The sequence below is a fragment of the Thermobia domestica genome, chromosome 5 (assembly GCF_964235325.1).
Source record: "Thermobia domestica chromosome 5, izTheDome1.hap1.1, whole genome shotgun sequence".
NCBI lineage: Eukaryota > Metazoa > Arthropoda > Insecta > Zygentoma > Lepismatidae > Thermobia > Thermobia domestica.
In genome coordinates this window covers 34,161,820-34,185,674 of record NC_137458.1, presented here as the reverse complement: position 1 = coordinate 34,185,674, position 23,855 = coordinate 34,161,820, and the positions used below count along the sequence as shown (strand labels likewise).

The 23,855-nt window shown below is 36.2% G+C and overlaps 1 protein-coding gene across 3 annotated transcripts in view; it reads left to right on the top strand.

The window, feature by feature from the left end:
• Positions 1-23,855, top strand: part of LOC145685847 (TNF receptor-associated factor 4-like) — a 122,101-nt gene that overhangs the window by 55,646 nt on the left and 42,600 nt on the right. The window contains exon 2 of one of the 3 annotated variants that reach the window (XM_081758471.1): positions 22,164-22,336. The exons of the other annotated variants lie outside the window; for them this stretch is intronic. The gene's annotated coding sequence lies outside the window, so the exon portion shown is untranslated. The remainder of the gene's footprint in view (positions 1-22,163; positions 22,337-23,855) is intronic. 3 annotated transcript variants of the gene reach the window in all.

Sequence of the window (23,855 nt, the reverse complement as noted above, 5' to 3'; positions counted from 1 at the left end):
TTCACGCACCAAAATTTTAACTCAGCTAAATTAATGCAGTCGTTGCCAGACTCAATGGCGTATATATCGTATAAATGAATGCAAAGTTTTTGTTTGCATATTTTGAAAGAAAATTACTTCGCAGCATAAGCGGAGTTGGGAATCGTCTGCTGGGGGGGGGGCAGATTTTTGGTCGGTCTCGGAGCTGTCATTTCAGGAATAAATATGATCATGAAGTCAGAAATAAAGATAGTGAAGTTGTCAAAAAGTTGGGGGGAGAATGGCCCCCATAGCTCCGCCCATGCCTCGGAGTTAAAGGATTAGAAAACCCTGGGTGGAGCCACAAAATAGCCCAAAGACGTTTCGAACTTACTTCGGAAAATAAGACTGCCTGTATGGTTTACCGACTGTATGAATCAATGGAAGAGGATACATTTCTGCCGTTCTTTTTCTTACCACGACCAACTTCTTTCTCATCTCCAGGTTTTACGGCTTTTTGATAAACTTGCTGAAATTGTGCTAGATTTGGGCAGGATGCTAAAAGCAAGATGCTAGATGCTAGAGAAATGCAAATTATGCTAGATCTAGCATCATTATGCTAGATCTGGCAACGCTGTTCCCCACAATAGGCGTGTCGTGCAAGTAACCAATCACACGTCAGGTACTAGCTTTTACCTATTGCTTCCTTCTCACAGCTCAGAACATTGGTAACTATGGATAGACGTACAGCAGTAATTACTTTATGGGAGTTGGAAGGTTATTCTGCAACTGCAGCTAGCAGGCGAGTAGGTGTCCCGGCCTCTACAGGAAGGCTATGGATTCGGAAATATGGCGCTACAGGTCAGACTGATAATTTACGATCTCCTGGTCGTCCGCATGTGTCAACCGAAGCCCAAGATGCGAGATTAGTAAACGAAGCCCGGTTAGAACCACTAAGGACGTCTAGACAGCTAAGGGAAGTTTCTCTCTTTCCTGGTAGTAAGCATACAGCTCTGCGAAGACTTCGTCATGCTGGGTTACGTGGCCGTGTTGCTGCCGTGAAGGAAAAACTCTCAGACGACCACAAAATTTACCGTCTCGCGTTTGCACAGGCGAATGTGGGTCTCAATTGGGAAAACGTAGTTTTCTCAGATGAATCCATATTCACAACATCAAAGGAGGGACGCCGTTTTGTGTATCGTCCGAGAGGCACCCGATATGACCATGGATATGTGGCTGCTTGCAATCGCAGTGGCCATGTATCTATTTTATGTTGGGGTTGGATTTCCAGTCGCGGAGCAGGACAGCTTCATAGAATTGAAGGACATATGGACAATGCTCAGTACTTAGACATTATCAGTAATATCATGGTGCTATCTGTACGGGTATTTCAGCCTGATGGTGTAATTCAGTTCCAGCAATACCAGTCGCCAATACATACTTCCCGTGTGATTCAGGAATGGTTCGCAGGGCACCCTGAGATTGATTTAATCGACTGGCCGCTCGTGGAGCAGACCTCAATCTCATGGAAAATATGTGGGCAGAAGTGAAGCGTACTCTAAGGGAAAGTTGGCCTGAGGCAGATCCACCAAGAACTCAGGATGACCTGTGGCATCTTGTTTCCGAAGCATGGCTGGAGGTAGGGGAAGGAGATAGATTTGTCACCCATGTAATAGATTCCATGCCCAGAAGAATGGAGCGTGTAATAAATTCAGAAGGGTCTTGGACACAATATTAATGTCCCCGCCTTAACTCCCGAAAACAGCCCTTTTCAGGGCTACCTAAACGCTTCTGAAAATATTTCTAGAAGTAAACCACTCCTTGTATCCGATTTCTGTGCAATCCTACTAACAAAAGAATGATAATTAGCTGTAGGCTTTGAACTCAAGACCTCTTTATTGGCAAGTCAGTACTCTACCAGTGAGCTAACATGAACACGCAAACCCAACCTGAAGAAACACGACTTTCAATTTCTGGTATTCGATGACAATGATGCTCATATACTTGGCAAATGTTGTATTCAACTTGGGATATTCCGCAACACACACACACACACACATAAACAAAGCGAAAGAGAGAGAGAGAGAGAGAGAGAGAGATGAATATACAAAAGCATATTCAACGTATTGGAATGAGACACTAAGTAACGACATTCCGTTCTAAAGAGAATTTGTGTTTCTTCCCGTGACGTTAAGGGGATCGGGAAAAGTTATGTGTCTTGAAGCAGGATACGACTTTGGATACTCTGTTTATACACTTTCTATATCCGTAGGAATATATTGTATTTCACGAATGTAAATGACATGCTGTAATGAGAATATTGAGAAGTTACATCTGTATGACAAATAGATGCAAATAAATACACTACATAACTTATTTATTGCTATTAAATGATTTTCCTAACTTGTATTTACATCCTCATATATAATACCGACCTACTGTGAAAATTATCTCAGATGTTATATTTTAAACATAATAATTACTATGTTCTGCAATGATTATGTTATATATACACAACTTATGTATTCTAATGTAATTATTTTATATAATTTTTCATGCATTGCGGAAAATATAATTTTAAAAAAAGGATTAACCTAGACGGGATTCGAACTCTTAACCTTATGATTTGAAATCCGACAGCTTACCAATGAGCTAACACAATGACTTCCAGAACTATGCTTCTAGCGATGTATAACGGATCTCAAGATAATTATGACATTCATATCCATTACAAACGCTGTTTCTATTCTACTTTGACTTTTATTTTAGTACTCAGGCGATAATTATATTCTATTTCTTAACTTTGAGCATTCTTTTACATCTGGAAAGATTCTTTAACGTATTTAAATGTTCCATTACGTATGGAGAGCTAAATGACAAACAAGCATGTGCTGACATTAAAAAAAAAAATTTCGAAATATTGTATCATTAAGTATTTCAATCAATGTTGCTTTTTTAAACACTTGGTAACAAGTCCTATTATATTGAAAAGAAGAAAAACACATCTGCAAACTTTTTCCCGATTGCAAAGGCTGGCTTGGAGGTTCGAACCTGGCTTACTTTTTCCCGAAGATACCCGAAGCTGGACTTAGAAATTTTTTGCCTCAAAACACCAATAAAGAATGCGCTCAACCTTTTTGAGACAAGGTGTACATGCAAATAAGTGTGATAAACATAATTTTTTCGCATAAAATTATAGTCTACCTCTGTAGATGTGTTTACATGATATATAATGAAAAACACTGAGTAACCACCCAATTATGGAGGCGAGAAACAAGAAAGTAACATTTTGAAAACACAAAGTTTAGGGAAACACTTTTAAAACATTTTTGATAAAGCACGTGCACTGAGTTTGATAAATAATTTCTTGTTGACTTCCTAAACACTAATTAAATTGGAACATTACAACCATAAATATTTCTTCTACTAACGGCAGTTAGGAATCACCCTCTCAAAATCAGCCAAGAAAAACGGAACGAACAGCACGAACTTTTGATGTAAAAATTCGCATACTTATTGACTACATAGAAGTGATAGCGCATTTGTCAGTCATGTCTTTGATGCATTTTGCAATTCTTATAAAATTCGTAAGTAATAAAGTTCATTTATCAAACCAACTTTTACAGCAGCACTTTTCTAAAGACAGAAGATTTCCCAATTTAATCGATAATTTCATCTTTAGAGATTTTTTTTTTGCAGAACTTCCCTTTCAATGGCCATAAGTATAAATTATCCCAGAATATGATTGAATAAAGACGGACGTGTACGAGTTTTAATTAATTTAAGATAACTGAATGCTCGCTCACACGATACTTGAGTAACTGAGAGAGTTATCAAATATTTGTGTAGAGTAAACAGTGTTCGGAAACTGGAAACATGCATGTTATATCTTAATAGCTAACACTGCTTACTCGGATGATTTTCGTTGCACATCTTATAAGACTAGCCTTCTGAAAAAGAGGCAATTCATTCCTCAGGTTTACTTTTGCCCTCGAAGCACTACACTTAGTAGAACTATCGCATTCTGCAACATCTACGTTGGGATGTATGTCAGTACAGTGTTTATTATTTGCTTTACCACAGTAGTTTGGCAGAGTTTTCCCGAGTTTTTCTTATTATTATTTTAGCAAATATCAACAATTCAGATTTCAAATTTTCATGCTCAACTAAACATTTTCAGCGATCTCCTACAAATCACCTTCTCCTAAATGGAACACCCTAGAAAAATCTAATCAAATAAAACCCATGTATATCTAGCATAAACTCAGACAGGTGAAAAACTATGAATAAACTTAACCATATCAGAAATTGCAAAGAAGAAACACCAAAGGCGAGAACCGAATATGAAAAATCTGGAAAACATAGAGCTTACATTTAGAAATCGCATTGGCCATATTATTGTTTGCATTTTTTTCAGCATCAGCTCAGTGTAACATTTTGTGCGCAAATTTGTCACTGAATGTATTATTAGCAGCATTACTTCCACTATTCCATCTAATTACAGTAGGAGTTTAAACTAGGATAGTATAACTTAGGTGTAGAATAAATTCTGAATTGTATATGTAACCATACGGTTCAGCGCATTGAATATTTATGAAGAAAATGTTTAATTTTTAAATGAACCTCGCATAAAAGCACTCTCAAGAATTTTTCTCTCAGCCAATAAACGAATATGCATATATGTGTGTGCGTCTCGTCTGCGACGGAGATCGTAGTGCTCCTCTCGCCTTCCCAAATAAGGAGCTAAAATTCAGCACAATGGACAAACTTCGTCTCTAAAAATTCCTACCTATAAGTTGTCATAGCTATTTTTAACTTTGACATCACCAAACTGTGTAGCAAACCGAGCTGTTGCCTAGCAACGCGAGGAGACGGAGAGAAAAAGTGTCTTAGTCTGATATGTACACCCGGTGAAGTTACCACGAGAAACTGGTGCGAACGAGTGGAATGAACGAGCAACTCAAAGCTAAAATAATGTTTTATTTTAATTAAGTGCAAGACGTAGCAAGTCTAAATGCTGTAACATTAAACTAACGCTATAATAACGAAGATTATCAATAACTTTAAACTGTTCGTCTGGAAATCTTAACTTAAAGTTGTCTCAGAGACATGGAGTAGAAGAACAGCAAAACCAACCGGTCCATCGCAAAGAAGATGAAAGGAAAGCAACCCGCAACATTTTAGGACATCCCCTCTGGAATCATCAAAAATAATTTCCCTTCCAGTGCCATTGAGAGTGAACAGTGCCAGTGAAATTGTGGAAATTAATAACGTAATGAAATATAACAAATAATTCGTGACGACCGCGTCATCCGCGTTTTTAATAATAAATGGGCCAAAATTAAAATATCATCATCATAATCAGTTATCCAATTAAAGTGCCTAAAAGCAATGTAATATTTGTTCGTGAAGTTTAAGTGTTAATTAAAATCAAAAGTGAAATCTTGAGTATCCTTTCAAAATAACAATTATGGTTCAAATTTATATTTATTAGTTTTAAGAAATAATCTAACAATTTTTTTCAGCGCAAATAACTAGCGCCTATGCAATGTAATAATTCCTACATTATTAAATTGCATCAGCGCTGAGAATATAATTAGAGTTGGCTTTGTGCTGGTTTCCCAAAACGTTCTGGTTCGAACTCTAAATCATGTCGTCCAGTGGCTATATGGTCGGCTTGAGAGATGATCCAAATTGTCATTAAATTCTAAAGGAGACGTATAAATTGTAGAGGATCGAATCCCGGATCATTGCAAATGTCCAAGCCCGCCGAGTGATCTGTAGGATACGAACTACATATTGTTATAAAAGGGGTTTATCCCGACCACGGACAAACGAGGATCCAACCCAGTACTGTCACAAGAAAGGCGTACCGGACAAGATACGAACCCAGGCGGGTTACATATGTTGTTACGTTTTGTTTGTTCTTAAGAGTATGTTATTTACCAGTGGGTTGTAGTTTCCGTTACACTTATATCTCTAGTTCTTTTTTTTTGTCGTGAACTTTGTTTAAAAATGAATGAATAAGGAAACAATATGTAATGATAGCCCTGGTCTGGATTTTCTTTTAGATACCAGCCTCAAGGAAGTTCTGAGCATTAAAAAATAGACAGGAATGCTGAATATCACCCCATTTATTTGATATATCCCAAATTAAGATGGTTTAAACACATACACCAACAGGAAAGGGGAAGGAGGAGCAAACAGAAAGAATGATAATGCAAGTGAATGTCAAAAATAGGAGTATATAAATATCATTGTTCGAGAAGGGGCACCGATCTACCTCACTGGCCCCGGGTTTCAGTTTGCCTTACGCCGCCACTGATTCGGAATTTTCAAATGAAAAATTTTAAATTTGAGTTATGGGCGTAGAGAGCATAAAGGAGAGTATGATTGTTCTTGAACTGATTTGTTATGTTGTTGTTGTTGTTCGGAATTAGTGAAGATAAGATATGAGGGTCATTCCATGTCAAATGACCTAGAGCACTGTGCTTCAATGTCTCAGATTCTCTTCAATTTTTTTCATAGATTAATACCAATGAAAATATGCTAAATAAATTTTTTCCGATTTTTTAGATGAGAAATGGGCCGAGGAGAAATTTTTGAAAAAATGTGAATTTACCTTGAATTTCACTTTTTGGCACTCACCATCATGCAACTAAATTACCATAACTTTGCAATTTTTGAAGTTATTGGGCTCATCCAGGTGCCAAAAGAAAGCTTAATTTTTGCTCTTTCAGCAGATTCTAAGTATCTTGCAAAAAGTTACATTGTCAAACATTAAGGGGCATACAAAGCAAGTTTTAGTTTTTTTTTCTTTACAAATTGTGCAATTGCTCAAAAGTTACGACTATGAAACTTTTGTAACTTTTTTGTACAGCGGGGGACACTTCTAAATGGTACAGCCATATGGAGATTTACGGCTAAGGTGTACCATTTACAAGTGTCCCCCGCTGTACATTCATCTTAACACGTACATAGTATGGTTAAAAAAGAAAGAGGGTGTTTTTTGTACTTTTGTAATTATTATTTTTTTATGTACGGAAATATAGAGTTTTAAGTTTTGTTACAAATTATGTCATTGCTCTTAAGTTACAACTATGGAACCTTTGAAACATTTTCAAATAGAATCATCTTAGCACATACATGATATGGTTAAAAAAATAGAAAGTATGGTTTTGGTATTTTTAAAATTATTATTTTTGTACATCAGAGTGCAATTCATGACTCGCTCTGGGCCTTTTATACTCTACTAGCTAGAAAATGAAGACTTTTGTTCGATTCCTTTCAAAAATGTCATCTGGGAAGTTCCTGTTTTATCACTTACAAGCCAATCAGCCCGAACTTGCGCAACTGAATTCAAAATTGAAAGAAGTCATCACATCATCAATGAAAAGAATGAGATGTGAAATATAGGACACAACATTTTATATGTAAATCTATTCAATTGTAAGAAGTTTTACTGATATGTACGTTTATTGTTTTCATCAATGTATATTAGTCTATTATTTCTTATTTCTGTTGATAGGGTTTGTAATAATCACTCAACCTCTTACATTGCTAGGTCTATATTTTCCATTCACAAAACCGCCAGATTATTACAGAAATAGCTATCCCTTTTTGTTATTTAATCGTACCTAGTTAATCTAAACTAACCCTATAAAAAGTTACAAAAGTTTGATAGTTGTAAGCGATGATACAATTGCGAAAAAAGTTGAAAGTCATAGTTAAAGTACAAAAATATAATATTATGGTAGTGCCAAAACTACACATAACACCAATTTTATTTTTAAGTATACCTAATATTTACTAAGACGATTATTTGAAAAAGTTTTAAAGTGTGACAGTTCTGACTTCAGGGCAGCGATGGCCAAAATTTTCCGGCATCGGAAATTTCACTTTCCGGAATTTTTTCCGAACTGCAGATATTTGCGAAATCGGAAATATTCCGATTTTACTTTTCGGAATCCGGTAAGTAAAGAGTCCGGAATTGGCCATCACTACTTCAGAGAGAAGGTATAATCTGTTAACAACAGTAAAACTATATATCTCTGTACATTCGAAACACTAATAATAATAATAATAATAATAATAATAATAATAATAATAATAATAATAATAATAATAATAATAATAATAATAATAATAATAATAATTGCAAAAATACCAAAAGCATCCATTTTATTTTTTAACCATTTTATGTATGTGCTAAGATGATTCTCTTTAAAAAGTTTCAAAAGTTTCATAGTTCTAACTTTTGAGCAATTGCACAATTTGTAAAGAAAAAAACTAAAATTTGTTTTGTATGCCCCTTAATGTTTGACAGTGTAACTTACAAGGTAGAATTTACTGAAAGACCAAAATTAAGCTTTCATTTGACATTTGGATGAGCCCAATAACTTCAAAAATAAGGAAGTTATGGTAATTTTAGTTCCATGGTCCTGAGTGCCAAAAAGTGAAATCGAAGCAAAATCCACATTATTCAGAAATTTCTGCCATTTCTCATCCAAAAAAAAAAAATCGGAAAAAATAATTTACCGTAATTTCGTTGGTATTAATGTACTTAAAAAAATTCAAGAGAATCTAAGACATTGAAGCACGGTCATGTTTTAAAATTAGGTGATTTGACATAGAATGACCCATGAATGTTGTCTTTAGCACCGTAATATCGGAGAAGAAAAATTATATTCCTAGAACTTATTTATAAGAAATATCAACGCTTCAGAGTAACAGATAGACTTTTTTTCACAATGTGTCCTTTTCTTTTCTTTCATTTTTATTTATCGAGGTAAACATTAAATTCAAGATTGACCGTATGGAGTAACATGATATGAATTACGGTACTATGAATACTCATAGGTATTTTTATTAGTGTGAAGAGTTTGATTTTGTGTTCTTCAGCTCTATGTACACTCATGTCCAAAATTATTGTCGCATGTCCATAAATATATTGTTGTAGGAATATAATGTGATAACGAATTCGCTCAGCATTTCTTATAATGTTAGTATGTATATAATCGGCAAAGACATGTATACGTGGTAAATTTCATGACAAAAGAGCAGTAAATAAGGACAATAAAACGAAAATAAAATTTTCTTGCCCATTTAGCAAAATTTTATTTTACTCATTCTAATTTTCGTATTTTTAATTCTTTTCGTATGAAATTTAAAACAAATATACATTTCCCAATTATACACGTAGTATCGGTATTAAAAAGACCCTGCAAAATCATTGTCAAATTATATTCTTACAAGAAGAGTTATAGATATGCGACAATCATTTTGGACATGAGTGTACTTATGCAAACACGAGATTATGAAGGGAAAAACACAATGAACGTAGGCTCCAAAAGACGACTGTGGCTTGAATTCAGTGCATTTGGTGGGGGCGCTGTGCCTCAGTGGTAGAGCGTTCAGCTCCGGTGCTTGGGGTCCGTGGTTCTATCCCAGCTCGCGACTTGTGGACTTTGTGGTGGACAAACACTGTGCTCGTGGGTTTTATCCGGATTCTTCCGTTTCCTCCCACTTTCTTCATTCCACCATTTTCATTCATTTCTCATCATCACCGTCTCCTTTAGCCTAACCGGCATCACCGTGTGACGTTAAACTCAAAGATTTTATTTCATTTTCAATTCAGTCCATTTGGTGGATGCATAGGCCATCATGCAAGATCAATTCTTACGGTATAGACCATCCCTCACGATATTATCTCGGCTCCAAGAGAGCTGCATTATGGACTATATCATTGGTCTCACATTTTAGTTGGAATATCTTGGTTGATAAGTTACGATAAGTTTTCCTTGCGGTTAAACTTGAATTACTCTATAGCAGCCAGCTGCACATGGAAATATAAGCAAGATATCTCATATCAAATGAACAAGAAAACTGTAATGTAAATATGGAAATTAAAAACATAAAACTTTCATATTTAGTTAGTGCAAATTATGATAATCTTAATGATTCTTTCGTTGACATTATAGAAAGTCAATGTATTCTCATGTAGCTTCATTACTTAGGTAATCACTTGTACTGTACAATTACACAGCTCTTGTGTACGTGCTATTTCTAATACCAACCTCAACCATTTTATCTACTCCGGCTCTTAATTTCCAGATTTTCCGAGTTCTTTAAGTACCACAATATTTCCTTTCGATCCTCTATTCCTGTTCTGTTGAGTTATAGGTTACGTCTAGCTATGTAAGGGTAAGTTGGCTAGAACATGCCTTCGAGCAGTACGTTAGACAGACACACAGTAGATAGTGCCTACTATGCGTTTAAAGACGTAAAGGAAGTCATTGAAAATTCTAGTGATCGAACGCAATAATGAGAGTGATTAACAATTTGTATATATGTTGGAAAAAACGATTTCATCAAGAAAACGCAGCAATCCAATAACCTGAGGAGAGAAGGACAGGATTAGCCCGGCACACACGTTACGATATACCTTTCAGGTAAACCTCACCGGTATACCGGAAAAGTATACCTGTGCAGGCTAGAGCACACACACGCAACGGTAAACCTGAAGATTTTAACGCAGTCGAGAGATGGCGAGCAAACAAAAAGACGACGACCGACGTTCCCTATTTAAGGAACTGGCCACAACTCACCTAAACACTGTACAGGTGAGCTGGGGTGACTCACATACACGCTCAGGTCTACACGCCTACGCAGGTATTAAGGCCCGGCACACACGTTCCTGTTTACCGGTGAGCTTTACCTGTACAGGTAAACCGAAGCGTGTGTGCCAGTCGCTGCAGACCGAACAGTACAGTTGTAGCGACCTATGCAGGTGACCGGATAAGAATTGAAATTTATTTATTAAATTTATTTTCAAACGTCTCCCAGTTCCTCCTGTTATCTTCATTCTAACAAAGGTGTGAATATTGTGGTAGATACTCTACACTGTAGAAAATGAGGTGTTGAAGCAACACAAAATGACTACCACTTTAGCATGTTTCTTGTGTGTTAATTCAGTAGCAAGCATTATTATTATTATTATTATTATTTGTTCGTCGTCCCGTTTAAAGGGTGTGCCCTATCTTCGGGTAATTGCTGTAATAGCAGCAAGCACATCGCTTTACGGGCATATCAGAAATAACTCTTTACTACCTGGGAGAATTTGCACTGGTATTTATTGTTTAATATAAGCAAGGCTTTGCGAAGTATATTTGACACTTATGCCAAGTAACGAATAATGCTGTATGTTTTCTGTAATCGGTCACAATAATATTGTTGTAAAAATGTGAATCATTTGACAAGAGTTACACAGAAAACAGTTCTGTCATCTTCTGTTCATAAGTGCTAAGACACAAGAATAACAGATAAAGGAAACAGATGGAAGCACCGGTCTCTGTAAATGTAGTCAGATGGTTCAAAGGTTTACAACAATATTATTGTGACTGATTACAGAAAACATAGAATGTGTTTAGTTACCTTCCACAAATGTGAAATATATTTTGCAAAGCTTTGCTCGTACCAGCAATAAAAAGCAATACAAATACTCACAGCTAGTAATAAGATATTTTTGATATACTCTAAGGCAACGTGCTTGGTTTTGAATTAACACACAAGTAACACGCTAAAGTGGTAGTCATTTTGTGTTGTTTCAACACCTCACTTTTTGCTGTGTAGAGTTTGCTCAACGCCGTAGCCACACTACAATATCTACATTCATGGTCCAGTCAGAGAAACGATGGATGACTGTTCGTATTCACCATATGGTGTTAGCATTGCGACATCCACCCACCACCGTGAGGACAAATGGGGAGCTACTTGAAGAAAAGAAATAGCGAAGTCCAAGCTAGAAGACTAGCATTAATGTCAAGAGGAGCTACCGTGCTCACTACACATCATCCCAAAGGCATAAGTGCCACAAGCTGACTAGTAGGTCATGACCCCATAAGGGTTGTAGCACCAGAAGTATTATTTATCAGCTTACAAAGCATCAGACCAAAACCATATTCACGAAGAAATTAAATGTAGACTGAAAACAGGGAATTCGTGTTATTATTCACTTCAAAATCTCTTGTCGCTGCTAATTTTGTCGAGGAATTAGAAGCTTAAAATATATAAAACGATAATCATGCCTGCTGTTCTGTATGTTTGCTTACTCTGAGGGAAGAACATAGACTGAAATTATTTGAGAATAAGATCCTGAGACGAATATTCGGACCCAAGGGGAACGGGAATGGGGAAACTTCATAACGAGGAACTACATAATTTATAATGTTTACCAAACATTGTTAGAGAGTCATTAAATCTAGGAGGCTCAGGTGGGCAGGTCATGTAGCCAGGATGGAAGAAAGTAGGAACGTTTTCAAAGGCTTAACTGGAAGACCAATCGGAAAATGACCATTAGGAAGATTGGAGGCAGTGATGCCAATTGAAGGGAAATTTCCCTTGGCGCATGGAAATTTTGAGTAAATTTTTGGAGAAAAGGGAAAAAGGGAAATTGCTTGTAATCTCTCAATATTGCAGGGAAATTTGAACCTCTCTTCAATCATTTATAGATTGAATATATTCACGTATCTAATTAATCACATTAAAATTCAGTAGGGTCTATATATTCAACGTCGTATTTATTCCAAACATAATCCGTTGCACATATTTCATATAAATTCTCACAAGTTATTTTGCTTTGCATTCGTTAATAATTATCAACATTACACATCGATCAACATATTCAGTTAAATTCGAAACATTACAACAATGCTTATTTAAAATCTTTTATCAAAATTAATCTTCCTCTTGTTGAATTAAATGCAGTGCAATAAGATGAAATATTTCTCAATTAAATTATCACTCCAACTATTATAACAGTTTGGTTTTCCCAATCAGAAGATATTTTTCCCAACCAGAAAATTGATTGTGAAGAGGATTAATCGATGTAAGAGAAGAAAATCTGCGTGTCGTGAATGTAAATATGTATATATGGGCGAATACTGGGTCATTACTGTGTGTGTGTTTGTGTAAGTTTACAAATTTTCTGGTAACTGTGCGCACAGAATTATAAATTCTTAAGAATTCCGCATCTCTAAACTCTGTATTGTGCTTACGAACATTCCTCGTGTACAGCAGCTAGAGTTTTCTTTGTAACTGTTCGTATTCGTTTCAGTAAATATGGGAGTGCTGGTCTTAAGTAAGTGCATACCAAATATATACTTAATATTTTCTTTGTACCTTAGGTTACATTAATATTAAAATCTTTCATGATATCTAGGATAAAAATTAAATTTACATACTATTTATTTTATATTCTTTATGATTTATTTAGGCTGTCCGTCCTGACCGAGGCATTTATAGGGTTGTTCCTCAGTCACACCAGGCAAATGCAGATATTGCACCTTTAACATAGGTCCTACCCTACACCTTTCCATATTCTTCCCCCTCCTCTATCGCGACGCCTTAGATACCTAAACAACAAATCAAGTTCAAATTCTGCGTAAGCTCAAAGGAAGGCTGTCAGGTATCTGCTTGTATGTGGTTATAAGATTGGGGTGAAGGGGTGGAAGCGAAAACGATTAAAAATATGTTTACTAAATACAGTACTTGAACGGTTTGGATGAAGGGAAATTTTGTCCAGAAAAGGGAAATCCTAAAGCTTGTGAAGGGAAAACGGCTCTGAAGGAATTGGCATCATTGATTGGAGGCGTAGATGGAAGGACGGGAGGATCTCGTATAAATAGGAATACAAAGTAGAAACTGTATCCAGTTGGCTAAGGATAGAAGTCTGTGGAGAGGTTCTGTGAACGCGGCATTGAACATCTGGGTTCCATAAACCATAGAGTTAATTAGTTAGTTAGTTATAAAGCATAAAATTGTGAAAGTTGAACTAAATATTTAATTCCTGTAAATATTCTTGTAAAAGCGATATCCTTTTGACTATGTCCGTAACTTTTGAGAGAATTATGTCGTCCTTCGTAGATTCGGCATATTGCAATCAAATAACCTGAATACACAAACATTGTAGAATATTTTGGACTGCTAAACAGCATGACTCGTGTTTTGATGGAGTCTTACTGGTGTTGTTTTGTAAGAGTTTTCCTTTCATTCCTGATACTACGTTGTCTGAGGCTTCTTTTATTTCTTGGAACAAGGGCGTAATTTCGGGAGGGAAGAAAGACACATTATTTCAATAAATTCTATACTAATATTTACTAAAGTACTGAAACCCTTATGACGGTGGATATTCTAGCCCCACCGTCAAAACTTGAAATTACGTCAATATTTTAGTGGTGTTAGTTTATAGTTTATCATTTGTTGCTTCAAATGAAATAGAATTAAATTCCGAATTTAACGTCCCATAGTTAGCCTTTTAGGCTAGAGGAGATGGGTGAATAATTGAAGTGAATGGTTTCGAAGCATTGGTAGAATGATAATCTTTAAGAAAAGTGGACGATATCCCGAAAAAGCACGAGCACCTCAAACACATATGACCTGAGATGACGTCAAAGATTCTTCGCCCCAGAGGTAAGCGCCCAACCACTGAGCCATCGTGCACGTATTTGTTGTTTCAAATCAATTTTCTTTCGTTTTATTTATTTCTATTTAATTTATTTGACTCAAGTTTGATTTAGACCCATTTTACACAGCTTTATTGATTTGATTGTTTAGATTAGCGGCCCTTTTAGTAGTGGGGCTATATTAAACATGGACCTACAATCTAACGTAGAATCCGAACCACATGAGCTCGGGAATCGAACCTGGGTCTCGCACGCCGACGATGCGTGTGCTAACCGCTTAGCCACAAAGGAGCTCTATACAGCTTTTGGCGTGAGAGAATCAATTGTCTGACACCATCGGCCTCAACTGTTACGATGAGAAATGGTTCAGATGCTGATATCTGCAATCAGCAATCAATAATTCTTTGCGCTCCATAAACTAACTTTTCATTATTTTGCCGAAGAGGAATTTCCCGAAGATGAAAACTTCACATTGGAAGTTGCTGCGCTCTTCCGTGCAATGTTGCCAACCAATTTTTCGAAAAATCAGGAAAATTCATATCCAAAACCCAGGAAAAATCCAGGAGATAGAACTTCATATCTAAAGACCATTTTTTTTACAAGGCAAACAGTGAACCCATCAATGATTATACTTACCAATAAAAGGCTAATCATCTTTATCTGCGTACATGTCAACATTGACTCTGCTGGTCAGAGAGCAATTCACAAGGGATCCTAGCATGACTTATTAGAAGTGAACCTTCTTCTGTGCAGCAATCCTTGCAAAGTTTGGGTATCAAGTCAGTCTGTTTCGCTTTCATCAAATTTACTATTGAAACTTTTTCTACAGTGACACTTGAGGAAGGCAGAGCAAAGACACAACAAATGTGGATAAATTCGGAAATATTAACTGGTTAGGCTATCTACTTCTATTTTTACTAACAAGCATCAGAGGCGTCATTTAGGGAGTATGGGGAGGGGCAATTGCCCTCGCTGAGTTGGAGATTTATATTGATTTTATCAATAGAATAGTAGTGAATCAATGAAATGTGCGAAAGTTTACTTATATCAAAGGGTCTTATCCCTCTAAGCAAAATCTGAAATGACGCTCCTGACAATCATCCAAAAATCTTGAACAGAAACATCATTTTTAGTTTACAAATCTGTGTTTCTCAATAACCGCCATTCTGTATCTACTTGTTGCAATTTACTCTATTCTACGAGAGGAGCAATTGATTGTGCCGATTCCTTTATCTCATTTGATAGGCTAATCATATCTAAATGTTTCATGGCGGGATCATGAAGCGTATCTCTCTCTCGAGTTGAGTTGAGTTGAGTTTAACGTCCCGCTCAACAGCGAGGCTATATGAGACGTGGACCTACTGATTAACGTGGAATCCGAACCACATAAAGTCCCACCGGGAATTGAACCCGGTCCTTCCACGCCAAAATCGTGTACGCTAAACGCTTAGCCACGGAGGAGCTCATATCTCTCTCGAATTTGATGTACTGCTTCAACATATAATTCAAGACACCTGAGTTTAAAATCTTCCAGTCCATAATTTGGGAGATTTCTTGATGCCATGGATAGGGAAATTTTTGCTGCAAAGTACATTTCATCTGTAGATAAGAACTCCTTTTGGCTTTTGAAGTCTACATTTTCTAAGTGTTTTTGGATGATGCTCAAAACCAGGAGTTTTTAACATTTTTTAAAGGAAAATCAGTAGACCAGGAGATAACTTGAAAAACCAGGAAATCTCCTGGAATATCAGGAGACCTGGCAACACTGCTTCCGTGTGCTCGCTGTCTTGTGTTGACTCATTCCGTCGTTGCCACATATCAACACACATTTCAAAACGTGGCTCAAGTAACTGTTACAAAGAAAGAAAGAAAGACGAAATGAAACCAGACTGCTAATCAGTGTTGCCAATTTAGCGACTTTGTTGCTAGAACTAACGACTTTTGGAAGTGTCTAACGACAAAAATTTTTTATTTAGCGCCTAGCGACAAATCTAGCGACATTTAGGAATTCAAATATTTTGTTCTATATTTATATTAAAGTTTTCAAAATTTTGCAGTTTCTGATACTAATAATTACTTTTACACACTCGGTTACACTACTGCTATGAGTGACTTACTTCGTTGGATTCATCGCTGCTATGAGGATTATGCCCTTCTTCACTGCGGTTCGGAAATCCGGGAATTTCCCGTATCTAACTAGTTGCGTAATAGCTGGTAACCTCTTCCATTGCACAGTGCGTACAGTGACAGTGACGTTGGAAAACGTTGTGCTTTTCTGGTTCAGTGTAGTACGTGTGATTTATATATTAATTTAACTGCAGTTGTTCTTAATATAAATTATACAGAAATTTCGTGGGGTAAGTTCGGTGTATTGTTCCAATATGAAAGCAAAATGAATTTCCCAACCCCTCCAAAAAATATAATCTTACTCTATAAGAAGAAATGGGAAAAAGTGATCCAAAATTTCAAGTACTTTATTTGCAAACTTTTAATGCTATATTTATTAATTTTGTATTCTTGAAAGCGCATAGTGCAGTGGTTTTGTCAAGATGGTCATTTTTTTTAAAGAAAAAATACTCGAGACTTCCATTGTACATGAAAAATATTTAAATTATTTTAATTCCTTTGTAAAATTATATAGCGACTTTTTTAGCGACTTGGCAGGAGGCGTTTAGCGACTTCTAGCGACTTTAGAGTACTAAACTAGCGACATTTCACACTGGCGCGTTGGCAACAGTGCTGCTAATGCGAGACCAAGAAACAGAAATCGAACCATACCCAGCTTGTTAGGCAAAGTGGTACGGTACTTTTTACTACAATATTTTTTTAGACAGTGAACATCAGAATGACACATCCACATGTGATGCTTGCTAGCGCAGAGGTTCTCAATCGGTGTGTCGCGCAATCCCATTAGGTCCCATTAGAACTTAAAAATTACGAAGCACTTAATAATTAGTTAAAAATCAGTTTTGAGACAGATTGCACCAATTGACTTCTCCGGCAGCAGTAATAGTACTCAGTACTAGGGCCACTACTCTGTAGAAAGTAATAGTTTTATGCTATTATTATTTGGTCTAGGAATTAATTCGTGCGGGTGGACAAGAGATGGCGCAACGAACGGAGCGTCCCACAGTTCCGTGTATCCACACATGTGTTGCAAACCCCTGTCATCGCGTATCGTTCGTAGTATAGGGCAGTGGATTAAAGCGTCAACAACACCAGTTTGTAGTTAAGTGAACATGGCGCAATTTGTGCCTGATAAAGTGCTTTGCGCGGTGTCCTGCTGCATTACTTTAACATGCAGAAAAGTGCGACTGAAAGTCATCGTATTTTGGTGGAAGTGTATGGTGACCATGCTCTAGCTGAGCGAACGTGTGTCAGAAGTGGTTTGCACGGTTTAGAAGTGGTGATTTCGGCTTGGCAGACCAAAAGCGAGCTGGACAGCCAAAAAAAAATTCAAGACGAAGAATTGACAGCATTGCTCGAGCAGGATTCGTGTCAAACGCAGGAACAACTTGCAGCAGCATTAGGCGTTGATCAAACAACAGTCTCCAAACGCTTGAAAGCCATGGGAATGATTCAAAAGATGTCACATTGGGTTCCACATGAATTGAAAGACAGAGACGTTGAAAGACGAAAAACCATTTGCGAATTGCTGCTTCAACGACAGAGCAGAAAGGGGTTTCTGCATCGAATTATTACAGGAGATGAGAAGTGGATCCATTACGAGAACCCTAAACGAAAAAAGGCCTGGGTGAAACCAGGTGAACCAGGTCCATCACAACCAAAACGAGATATTCACTGTGCAAAGGTTATGCTGTGCATATGGTGGGATATGAAAGGTGTGGTGTACTATGAGCTGCTGCAACCGGGTGAAACTATGAATGGAGAACGTTATCGACGACAATTAATGCGTTTGAAGCAAGCTCTGGCCAGAACACGACCAGAATGGGAGAACAGACATGATAAACTCATTGTTCAACATGATAACGCTCGCCCACATGTCGCAAAACCGGTCAAAACCTATTTAGAAAATGTCGGATGGGAAGTTTTACCCCACCCGCCGTATTCACCAGACGTTGCTCCTTCGGACTACTACTTGTTCGATTGCATGAACAACGATTTGATTGGACAGCGGTTTACTTCTTCAGAAGATATCGAAACATGGGTCTCTGACTGGATCGCTTCCAAGGATGAGGACTTCTTTCGCCACGGAATCCGTACATTGCCTGACAGATGGGCGAAAGTGGTGGCTAGCGATGGACAATATTTTTCTTAAGGTATTTATGTATTTTGTGTTTGTACTACAGCTTCAATGTGTGCGTACCAACCGCACGAATTAATTCCTAGACCAAATAATAATAATAATAAATCAAACAAATGTGTCGCACAGTCCTAGGTATTCAGCAAAATGTCGTCAGTCAAGAAAGATTGGGATGTAATGCACCTACTCTCACAGTAAGTGTTACATTATTAGATTGAAGTATTTTTTTATAGGAGACTCGGTATACGGATGGACAATTTCGCACAGTGAAATCATTCTTTTCGTAATATACATACAAAATTGATGAATAGTCAAGCTGCGCATGAGATTACGTTAGATATTAAGTAGATTATGCAGTGCAAACATATAATTGAGATCAATTCTAACAATTCTTGAACAGGCTTTAATAAAATTATATAAATATATCACTTAAAACATATTTCCTTACATATCATTAGCTTCAAATATTTATTGTTCATAACTGATTCATCACAATTTTTATATTTGTTATCTTAAAATCCTTCATATTTAATTATATTATTAATATTAGTTTCCGTTGAGGGCTTCTTTCAAGAAGCTAGAATTAAATGCTCGATATAACCATAATCAAACTATAAACTAATTACCTAGATGTTTATTATTTTCTTGAAAACTGCATATTGTAGATAAAGGATAGTGTCAGAATTACGGATAAGGTCAGCTTTATCTAATTCTAATTATTAAAATCTATATATATAAACCACATATACATAATCGAGAACAGAAACTGAAACCCTTCTTCTTGATATTTGTTAATCTCATCTATTGTATTAACTTTTAAATACCAAATACAGATACAGTTGGATTTTAGCATTTGACATGTTGGTCTGAGGCCCTGTTTAATTTACAGTTTCATATTCCTAAACTAAATTACTAATCATAAACACAACTAATGTTTTTCACTGTATACCAAACTGTAAAAAAACATTTCTAAATCAATTCGCTTCTTTATATTTTCGATTCGAAAAAAGTTGCATTTACTTTTTATTCTTGATACCACGAGATGCGAACCAAACACCCCATTGCCACACTTCTAAAATTTTGTGTAATGCGCTGCAAGACAGCTGTATAATAGCGGCGCATCACAGCGAACCAATATACGGCCTACTAGGGGATAAGAGAAATTCCTTGTGAAAATGAAATTCTTAAGTTTTACGCCCCACGGTATGTCGGCTACGCTAAAGGAGACAGTGATGATGAAATAATGAATGAAATGGTGGGATGTAGAAAGTGTGAGGAAACGGGAGAACCCCGAGAAAACCACGCACAAGGTGTTTATCCACCACAAAGTTAACTTGGCGAGAGGTGGTATCAAACCAGGGACCCCCAAGCACCAGAGGTGATCGCTCTACCACTGACCCACCGCGGTCCCTGAAATTCCTCGTGAATAATTAGTCCATGTGTGTATACAAGTGCGTCATTTAGGGAGGGAAAGGAGCCAATTGTGCCCCCCTGAATTTGAAAATATATTATTTTTAATACATTATATACTAACGTACTAGCAAAAACTTGAAACTCATGTCAATAGACAATCTTTTCTCCCCCCACTAAGGGTTGGAAACTCTGGAAAATAAAATTACCGGCACCCCGTTAAAATTCCTTATGATTACTGTTGACAACTGACCGGTGCTTCGCATAGAAAAAGTGGGACGTTTGGATTCAAAGTTGTAGAATAAATACCTCTTCGGCCTACAACTTAAACAAACTAATAAATAATAATATATCTATTTAGATGCACAAGGAGACCGAAGGCATACACTATAGAAGTTCTCGAAATGAACGAAATTTGCAGGATTTACTGTCCTTAACGCTCTGAAAAATAAAACAAAGTTAAAATCCATTACTAAAATAATTTTAAAATTTTAATGTCCAACGAATACTTAAAGTTATACAGAAGAATAATTATATTCGGTATGTTTCTTCTTAAACTACTAGAGAGGAGTGTTTTGGGAGTTCAAAAGAAATTCACCACTGATAAAGTGGGTTGCCATATTTGTATATATAGTATATTATTTTTCTATATTCAAAGGTATTTTTCTATTTTTGTGGTGTTAATGTTTAATAATACTATATGCATTCAAGATCCAATGTAGATTTTGCTAAATAAATAAGTATATAAATAAATAAATAAATAAATAAATAAATATTTTCCATTTGGCTGAAGCAGGGGTGAGCTCCGTGTAATGCCATGATTCTTGTAATCAGACAAATTTTATGAGTTATGTCCAATGTCCCACTTATATATATAAATTTATAAGCTTATTATTATTATTATTATTATTATTATTATTATTATTATTATTATTAATAATAATAATATTTGATTGTAGAACAAAGAACTATGGGTCCTGCAAGTTGGTTTCTGTCATCTACTTATTCTTTGCTAGACCTAAGAGCCTAACCATGGCATTACATGGGTGACTATGCCCTCTCTGCTCCCGCTGAAAAGGAAAAGAAAAATCGAAATTCTACGTAGCTTTGGATGTCAAAGAGCATAACTTCAGTTGAGTGTTTTTTCCTGTTATTGCCGTGCTGCAACTAATATTATTTATTAATTTTCATAATGCTCTTTAACCTTTTGTTTTTGGTCCATAATTTCAAAGCGAAACACTAAATATGTATGCATAAATAAAAAGAGAAAAAAGTTATATAGGCTATGTTTAAGAAGGAAAGCGCCTGTATGATGCTGTATTTATCCTCCGGAGCAGTGTTTGAAGTGGGAAAAAATAAGAGGCGGTTTGTTTTATTACAATTTTGACTCGACATACCGGCTCTCTAAATGTTGAAATACAGTGAGGGGGTATGTTGCCTAAAAGATTGTATTTCTGTGTCAGAGGCGTCATTTAGGGGGGCAGGAGGGGGCAATTGCCCCCCCAAGACTTTGAGGAACACATATACTTTAATTAATTGTATACTAATATACTAGTACGAAAGTCTTATGTCGGTGGGGCTCTTGCCCCCCCCCCCCCCCCAGCGTAGTCTGAAATGACGCCCCTGTTCTGTGTACATATTGACTCAAAACAATGGGAGAACTTTTCGGAGTTACGGGTAGGACATGGAGAAGCTTTGCCCCTGCCCCCAATTTTCTGCGAATAATAATAATAAAGTCCCCTTATGTCGCATTATAGAGAATTATACACGAAAATGCTCTGAAACCGATTTTTATATACTATCAATTTTTAAACATCTTCCCGTGGGTAAACGCCCGAACTCTCCACTCGACCGAAGGATATTCCAAATCCCCGGAAAGTAGTTATCCAATTATTAGAAAGATGCAAAAATACGTTTTAATGAAAAGTATATAAACTCCATCGATTTAATTTTAACACACCACATAATAAACGAACACTTGACCAAATTAACATATATTTTTTTAATAGCATAAACTATATTTTTCTCATAAATACTGGCTGTACTCATGTATTTCTTTATCCTTGTAGACATAAAAGAAGTCCCGGTGAACCCACAAGAGGACTTTCCGATTTCAGTTTAAACGAGTCCTCTCAATATACTGCATTTTGTTTGGATTGGGCGAATGACTGATTTCTTTCTGTCATCTCACCCTTATCCGCAACCAACATGTTCAACACGAGTTCTTGCGTAGGAGCAAGAGGTGAGCTTCTTTGTAGACATCTTATTTTAAAAACAAAGGGTAGGAAAAATATAACACAAATATTGGTGTTGCCAACTTGAAAATTATTTCTACATAAGTAATAAAATCTTTTATGTGCATAGCAATTCATCAATTACTGTGTACAAGAATGGATTTATTAAACATGTTTTAGCATCCACTTTCCAGTGACGGTATGTCTTGATTACTGGAAAACCAGAGTTAGTATGTCTTTATCACTGAGAAACTAGAGGCGGTATGACATGTGGCGTCGGAAGTATTTTTCAGCTGGGGGGGGGGGGCAATCTGCTGTCTTGAAAATAGACATGGGAATGTAACATAGGTCAGATAATAGGAATATATGTTTGTAATGTAACAATAATTTGATTTGATTGGTTAATAATAATAATAATAATAATAATAATAATAATAATAATAATAATAATAATAAAAATAATAATATAATGAAGCTGTAAACAGTTTCGTGACAGTGAAATTTCCATCTATGAGAGGCATCTTACTTTACATCTTTAGATTAATTAATCCCGTGTCAGTTTTGTGCTGGATTTTGGTCTGGTGCAGAAATTTTCAACCACTGAAATCAGAATTAAAAATGGTCACACGGACACTATTACAGAATCTTAAAGCTACTTAAATCACTTGGAAACGATGAAATTAAAATTATATTTTTAAAAACCCAGTTCTAGTATTGCAGTACACTGTAATATTAGAAATTGCTATTTAGAACTACAAACTTTGTAGCACCTTGTAGTAGAAAGTAACTTGTACATTATAAAACAGGCTACACAATTAAGTAAAAAATAAGAAAAAATATTTTTTTCTACCTACTTCACTTCGTGCCAGAAATGGAAAAATGGAATTTTCACTAAAGACTTCATAAAATGTATATACAAAATTCAATTACACTAATTATCCAGAGTTATTTGTATTTTTTACTACACTTACTTCAGTATATCCAGTTTGTTATTACATTCACCTCTCTTCGTAATCTCATTATATTCACTTCACTTCACACTGATAAAGTGCGACACAATTAATAAGGAATAATTCAGTTTATATTGAAATTTAAGCAGGGGCGTAGCTAAGGGGGGGGGCACGAGGGGGCACCGGCCTCCCCAAATCTTGGCTTGGCCCCCCCAAATATTTATTTAAAATTATATTACTTTTTTTATTCGACAATGAAAAAAATATCCATAGTAAACTGAAATGATTTATACTTCTAAGAAAAGGTTATTTTTAAAATCCATTTATAGGCTATTTCTTAAACGTTAAGTGAATGATAATAATCGTATAAGATCAGTAACTTTGGGGCCTGGGTGTCATTTTTGTTAGCATTGGGGGGTTCTTCCAGCTCAGAGTGATTCCAGCCTTATAGTCACCTTGAGGTGCTAAGGGCTAAAAATCTGTACGAATGCACTTTGTATAACCAACTAAGACAAAACTGAAAGGTCGATTCGACTCAAAGGCTACGAGGATCCCTCTCCCCCATTGCTGAGTTTTG